We start from the raw sequence: 8164 nt of genomic DNA on the forward strand, positions 1-8164 counted from the left end.
GTATTTGAAACAATTAGTCTCACATTCTTTATTCACAATACTCCAACACAGTTCCCCACAAGCACTTAGGGTGAAATTCCAAGCTAGGGCAAGTGTCACGACCCGGCTAAGGGCCATGACGGGTACTCGAAGCTGACTACCGAGCACCACCCATTATGCTAATCGTGATACCCATCCCGGACACACATAATCTCTAAGGCAATACATACATACATATATATAAGCCCTCACGGCTGCAAAATGATATACAAAATGTACACTGATGTATCTATGAGACAACTACTACCCGCGCGTACGTGTACTACGAGCCTGCCCCTAGGATGCGAGACATAAGGACAGGATAGGATCCCGTCGTTCCCATATATATACACAAAATAATGTATCACAAATGGTACCTCCGGAATAGTGGAGTGCTCCTGTAAATCTGTTGAGTAGCTCTTAGGAATCGATGCCGCTTCACTGCTACTGTGGGCATGAACACGAGCGTCCATAAAGAAAAGGATGTCGGTACGAACAATGTGCGAGTACGTAAGGCATGAACAATAATAACATATCGAAAAAGATAAAAAACATCAAGTAAGGAAACAACTTTGCATATGTTGAATGTGACTAAGACGAGAATAATGCATGTTAACTTACGTCATAAACAACATCATATCAAGTATGCATATATATACTTCCCGACCATATAGGTACGGTGTGATCATCATTAGCCCGTGTCCAGGCCTCCCGCGTTCGAGGTAACCATCTCATGTCGCCCACTAGTGGTGTCTGCCCATGTCATTTAGACATGGTGTATATACTGCACTTGCCTTAGCGGTGTACGCCGGCCATATAGGCACGATGTAATCTCGTCGTCCATATACTTATCATAAAGCATGCATTAAAACTCAAGTACAAACTATAACTCCATCGGGGTGACGTAAGGTCGAGAACCCCCAATTCCATTATGGAGTAGTCATGATCATCATGTCTCACCTTGAAGGAACTAGCATTATAAGGTGAGTTTAGCAACAATGAATAACATCAAGGAATCATTAGCTTCATACGAATATCATATCATAAGCTTTGGAATTCTCTAGACTTAGACTTTAACATCATACGCCCGTTTGTCATATTCTAGCGTCTCTTATCTTTATTTCACGAGAAACTCTTAATAATCATAGACTCATAGTTCCCGGAATATAAAAGAGTCATGGAAAGATAAAGGAAGTCATGTAGTATGAATCATGCCTTAGAGAAGAAGGGACTAGCCTTACATACCTTTACGTCTCTCTAGCTTCATCAATTAAATGCTTTCCTCCAATGTTCACGATTCTACATCAAAGAGAATTCGTTCTAAGATTAGATAATTGGAAACATACTTAAGCTTAAGCTAAAGCTAATGAAAATTGGGCAGCATCTCCGTTGTTTCTATAACTTTCTCCATATAATATAACAACTCCCAAACACCAATAACAATATTCATAATATCATAATCAATAACTTCAACAAGTTCGACATTATCCAATTCTCAAAATTCCCTCTCAAAGTCATCCATAACCATAGCCATAATACAACACCACATTCATCCCTATATAATGCTTCTCCAATATTATTAATACCATTTATAACAAGATTATACTCATACTTGTCAAGAATCATGATTCATGTCAAAATTCTTACTCAAGAATACTACCATTCTCATATTTGTAACCCATTTTCTACTTTCTTCCATAATCCAAGTCTTTTAACCATTCAATACTCTTAATAACATGAGATGATCATAAAACTCACCTTTGATTATGTAGAAATGGGCTTTGGATGAAAATGCTTCACTTGGAGAAAACCCTAGCTCCACTTCTAAAGAACTTTCTAGCTTCCATCAACCCTCATTAGCATTCTTGCACTTGATTCTACTAGTTTTGGTGTTTGATCTTTGATTTCCTTAAACTTATGTTAGTGAAATGTGTGGAATCTTCTAGAGGTCTTGAGAGAAGTGGAGAAGTTGGAAGAACGAAAAATTAGAAGTGGGAACATATACTTATACTTGGAAAAATACTCAGCCCGACGGGACTTATACGGATCCTTATACGGTCCGTATAAGTGACCGTATTTCACCATCAGGGAAATTCCCTTTTTAGGTTATACGGACCCCTTATACAGACCGTATAAAGTTATACGGACCATATAAGTGGTCGTATAACTCCATTTTTCTGAAGTTAATCTCGTCGTTTCGTTTGATCTCCAATCCTTATGGAACCTTCCTAGCACTTGTTTAACACTTCATTAACAATCTAAGGAGCGTTATAACTTTTCCTCAAAACATTATTAAATCACGTTAGCTAGGTACTTTGCAAAACCTTCCAAACACGACTTATACATGACATTCTTCAACGAACTTTCTTCTCCTGCCTCAAATGTCTTTGGAATCTTAATTAGAACCGTTAAGTACCCCTGTAGGGACATCATATACTTTTTACCCTGCATTAGTCTATCTACCACATGACGACATGAAATTTTCCGAGGTGTAACACTCTTCCCCCCTTTAAAAATATTCGTCCTCGAATATTAAGTTTTCGGGAATTCTACAAAAATTTCGCCAGAGTTTCCCCTGTAATATGGCACTACCACCCTATCACAACAACCCACAATAACAATGCCTCACAGGGCTACAATACAATGGCAAGAAAATATGGCCACACATGACCAAAAGCATTAAAAAGAAAGCATTACATACCTTATGACAATGGTGTCTCATCTTGAATCTCTTTCGGGGGGTGGAAACAATTGCGGATATTTGGAATTCATGTTTTCTTCCGCTTTCCAAGTTATTTCCTCTCAGTTATTATTTCTCCATAAGACCTTAACCGAGGCTACCTCTCTATTTCTAAGTTTTCGTACTTGCCTATCTAGTATAGCAATGGGTACCTCTTCGCCAGCCAACCTTTTGTAACTTGAACATCGTCTACGAGCACGATTCTAGTAGGATCTCCAACACGCTTAGGCATTGATACATGAAAAATTGGATGGAATGATTCAAGTTAAGGTAAGTCCGACTCATAAGCTACTTGGCCTATCTTGCGGACAATCTTATAAGGTCCAATGTATCGAGGACTTAATTTTCCCTTCTTGCCAAATCTCATCACGCCTTTCATCGGTGATACCTTCAGGAATACCCAATCATCAACTTGGAATTCTAAGTCTCGCCGATGGTTGTCTGCATAAGATTTCTGGCGACTTTGGGCTGTCAATAATCGATCTCGGATAACCTTGATCTTTTCCACTACTTGTTGAATCAACTCCGGACCTATTAGTTGTGTCTCTCCGACTTTGAACTATCCGATTGGTGACCTACACTTCCTTCCATACAAAGCTTCATACGGGGCCATCTGGCTGCTGGAATGATAGCTGTTGTTGTATGAAAATTCAATAAGAGGTAAGTGGTCCTCCCAAATACCATCGAAATCTAGCACACATGCCCGTAACATGTCTTTCAAGGTCTGAATGGTGCGCTCAGCTTGTCCATCCGTTTGTGGATGGAATGTTGTGCTAAGCCTCAGTTGAGTCCCTGAACCTTCTTGAAAGGATCTCCAGAATTTAGCTGTAAATTGTGCTCCTCTATCTGTGATAATAGATATCGGGACACCATGAAGTCGCACGATCTCTTTAAGATACAACCTTGCATAATCTTACGCTAAATATGTGGTTACGGCGGAGAAAATGAAGTGATTTCGTGAGAATGTATCGACAATCACCCATGTGGAGTCACACTTGCGCCGAGAATGAGGCAAGTCTATAATGAAATCCATGTTGATCACTTCCCATTTTCAGGCTGGAATTTTCATGGCTTGTAGCAATCCTCCTGGCTTTTGATGGTCAATTTTCACTTGTTGACAATTTGGACATTGAACTACAAATTCGGCTATGTCTTTCTCCATTCCATCCCACTAATATATTAGTTTAAGATCGTGATACATTTTTGTCGCTCCTGGGTGAATGGAATACCAAGAGCAATGAGCTTCTTCTAGAATACGACGATGTAACCACCATACATTTGGAATGCATGCTTTGTCTCGGTATCTAAGAACTCCGTACGTAGAAACTTCAAATGGCGACTTCTCTTCCTCAGGAAATGTATCTCTATAGTGATGCAACTGAGGGTCTTCATATTGGCGCTCTCTTACCTCCATATCTAAGGACGAAACAACTGGGTTGTGAATACTAATTCTTGCATTGCCTGAATCAATTAGACGAACTCCAAGGATGGTTAGGGCGGTGGAGCTCACGAATTAATTTTTTCTTCTCCGGAGGGACCTCACATAGACTTCCCATTGATTTGCGGCTAAGTGCATCAGCTACTACATTCGCCTTTCCGGGGTGATATAAAATACTCACATCATAGTCCTTCAGCAATTCTAACCATCGCCTCTGCCATAGATTCAACTCCTTCTGCTTGAAAATATATTGGAGACTCTTGTGATCTGTATAAATATCAACATGTACACCATACAAGCAATGTCTCCACATTTTTAGCACATGGATAACTGTCGGTAATTTAAGATCATGGGTTGGGTAATTCTTCTCATGTTTCCGCAACTGCCTTGAAGCATAGGCAATAACTTTACCGCGCTGCATCAACACACAGCCCAATCAAACACTAGAGGCATCACAATAAACAACATAGGCTTTTGATCCTTCCGAGAGTGTCAAGACCGAGGCTGAAGCCAATTTGTCTTTTAATTCTTGGAAACTACGTTCACAGGCATCAGTTCATTAAAATTTTGCTAATTTCTGAGTTAGCTTCGTTAATGGTGAAGAAATAGAAAAGAATTCTTCCACAAATCTTATATAATAGCCTGCTAATCCCAAGAAGCTATGGACCTCTGTCGGTGTTGTGGGCTTTGGCCAAGTCCTCACAGCCTCTATTTTCTGAGTATTAACTCGAATACCGTCAGTTGAAATGATACGGCCCAGAAAAGCTATAGACTTCAGCCAGAACTCACATTTCGAAAACTTAGCATACAATTCACGAGTCCGAAGGATCCCAAGGACTATACGCAAATGGCTTGCATGCTCCGTTTCAGTCCGAGAATATACTAGAACATCATCAATGAACACAATCACAAACAGATCTAAGAAAGGCCTGAATACATTATTCATCAAATTCATAAACACCACCGGGGGCATTAGTCAACCCAAACGACATCACCCGAAACTCATAATGGCCGTATCTTGTTCTGAAAGCTGTTTTCGGAATATCTTCTTCTCTAACCCTCACTTGATGATACCCCGATCTTAGATCAATCTTGGAAAACCACTTGGCACCCTGTAGTTGATCAAACAAATCATCGATTCTTGGAAGCGGATATTTATTCTTGATTGTCACCTTGTTCAACTGCCTATAATCTATGCACATTCCCAGAGAACCATCCTTCTTTCTTACAAACAAGACCGTGCTCCCCATGGCGATGAACTAGGTCTTATAAATCCCTTCTCTAGCATATCTTTCAATTGTTCCTTTAACTCTTTCAACTCTGTCGGAGCCATTCTGTAAGGAGGAATAGATGTGGGCTTGGTGTCCGACAACACATCTATAGTAAAATCAATTTCCCGTTCTTGTGGGAGACCTGGAAGTTCATCTGGAAATACATTCAAAAACTCATTTACTACCTAGATGGATTGAAAAGTCGGCATCTTTGCCTCCGGGTCATGAACCCGAACTAGATGATAAATATAGCCTTTAGCGATCATCTTCGTCGCCTTGAGGTAGGAAATAAACCTGCCCCTTGGAGACGCTGTATTGCCCTTCTATTCAAGCACTGGTTCTCCTGGAAATTGGAATCGAACTATTTTCGTTCTGCAATCCACATTAGCATAACAAGAGGCCAACCAATCCATTCCCATAATCATATCAAAATCTAGCATTTCCAACTCGACCAAATCGACTTTAGTCTGACGATCACATACCACAATCACGCAATTTTTATACACTTGTCTAGCTATTACTGGATCACCAACCGGAGTAGGTACCTCGAAAGGTTTAATTGGCTTGGGTTTCACCCCAATGCGGCCAGCAACATAAGGAGTAATATAAGACAACGTGGAACCCGAATCAATCAATGCAAATACATCATGAGAGAATATGGATAGTGTACCTGTAACCACATCCGGGGAGGACTCAAGATCATGTCGTCCGGCTAAAGCATAAATACGGGGCTAGGTACCGCACAGAACCGGACGCTCCCTCTCGCCCCTACCACGCCCGCCGGAATGGGGGGAGTCTACCCTATCGGGGCGCACGTACAAGAAAGAACTGGCCGCTTGTTCAATGGGCCGAACCCCCAACTCTACCACCCATCGATGGATAATTACGCATCATATGCCCAACCACGGGCATGTAAACATCCGAACCTTGGCGACACCGGCACCGAATGTAATTTACCACGCGCTACATCGCGACACCGGCCAAGGTCTCCGTGGTAGATCGCTCCCAATTGAGGACTGAGACTCTCAAACACCGACCCCGACCGAATAAATAGGGCGATCAAATCGCTTACCTGCAAATCGAGGAAAGTGCGCTCGCCGCGGACCGGCTCCGAATATCCGGAATATTATTACCGCCGACCCTCTATACTTACTACTAAGCACAAGCAAATTTGGCCCTCTTGCTCGTCGCTTTGTCAATATCAACCTCACCCTCTCGCTGGGCCGCCATCGCTCTTTTCTCTAAATTTTGGGCGTGAGCCTGAATACGGAAAATGTCCATCCCCTCCTATAGTGAAGCCGTCAAGCAGTCTTTGAACAAATGTGGCCCTAGGCCACTCACAAATCTATGTACTCTATCTCCCATGTCAGCCACCATAGTCGGAGAATATCAAGCCAATGAATTAAAGTGAAGGCTATACTCCCGAGCACTCATATTTCCTTGCTTTAGATTCAGAAACCTGTCAGCTCGGGCCCTTAGAACCTCGGGTGGCAAATAGTGATGAAGAAAAGCATCTACGAATTCCTGCCAAACCGGGGGAGGTGCATTTTTCTTCCTCGAAGATATCCAATTATTATACCATAAGACTGCTACATCCCGGAGTCTATAAGATGCCAGCTCTACTGACTCAGTATTCGAAGCATGAATGATCCTCAACGTCCTCAATATCTCATTTATAAAACCTTGCGGGTCTTCGTCCGGCTTTGACCTAAAAAATTCTAGGGGATTTTTCACCATCGAGAAATCCTTTTGCAGCAGGTTATACGGACCCCTTATACGGACCGTATAAGTGGTCGTATAACTCTATTTTTCTTAAGTTAATCTCGTCGTTTCGTTTGATCTCCAATCCTTATGGAACCTTCTTAGCACTTGTTTAACACTTCATTAATAATCTAAGGAGCGTTATAACTTTTCCTCAAAACATTATTAAATCAACGTTAGTTCGGTACTTTGCAAAACCTTCCAAACACGACTTATACTTGACATTCTTCAACGAACTTTCTTCTCCTGCCTCAAATGTCTTTGGAATCTTAATTAGAATCGTTAAGTACCCCTTCTTACTTGTAGGGACATCATATACTTCTTACCCTGCATTAGTCTATCTACCATATGACGACAAGAAATTTTCCGAGGTGTAACAGCAAGAAAACTCTTGAGAGGTAAGTCCCATCCTTTCTTTCCAATCATTCCATATCATCTTCGTGATTATCATCACTTTTATGGGTCTTCAATGGTGAAATTGTAATAGAAACCCTAGAAATTAATGAACCTCCTATACTTGATGGGTTGTGGTAATTATCACTTATTTATCATCTAATGGCCTGGGTTAACTCTTCTTAATCATGAATTGAACCCTTTAGAGTCATAAACTAAGTGAATTGAGACCTAGGGTTCTATAAAAATAATGGTAAGTTTGGACCATGAAAATTGCTTGTAGTTGGAATGTGGATGTAAAATTTTTATAATTTGGTTATTAGTGGTTACTAAGGACATTGTTAGGTTGTCTTACACCTATAAATCATTCACTGTTGGAATGGGTAAAGGGAAGGGTATTCTTGAATTGGTATTTGTGATTGTGACTTATTGAGCCTTCTATTTCTAGACTTTAAGCGTTCTGAGGCTTTAAGGAAGGGAAAAGTTATAGCCGAGTGACTTGTGTTATTCCAGCTCGATGTTTGACGTAGGTTACGGTCTACT

Source organism: Lycium ferocissimum, chromosome 11 (genome assembly GCF_029784015.1).
Source record: "Lycium ferocissimum isolate CSIRO_LF1 chromosome 11, AGI_CSIRO_Lferr_CH_V1, whole genome shotgun sequence".
Classification (NCBI taxonomy): domain Eukaryota; kingdom Viridiplantae; phylum Streptophyta; class Magnoliopsida; order Solanales; family Solanaceae; genus Lycium; species Lycium ferocissimum.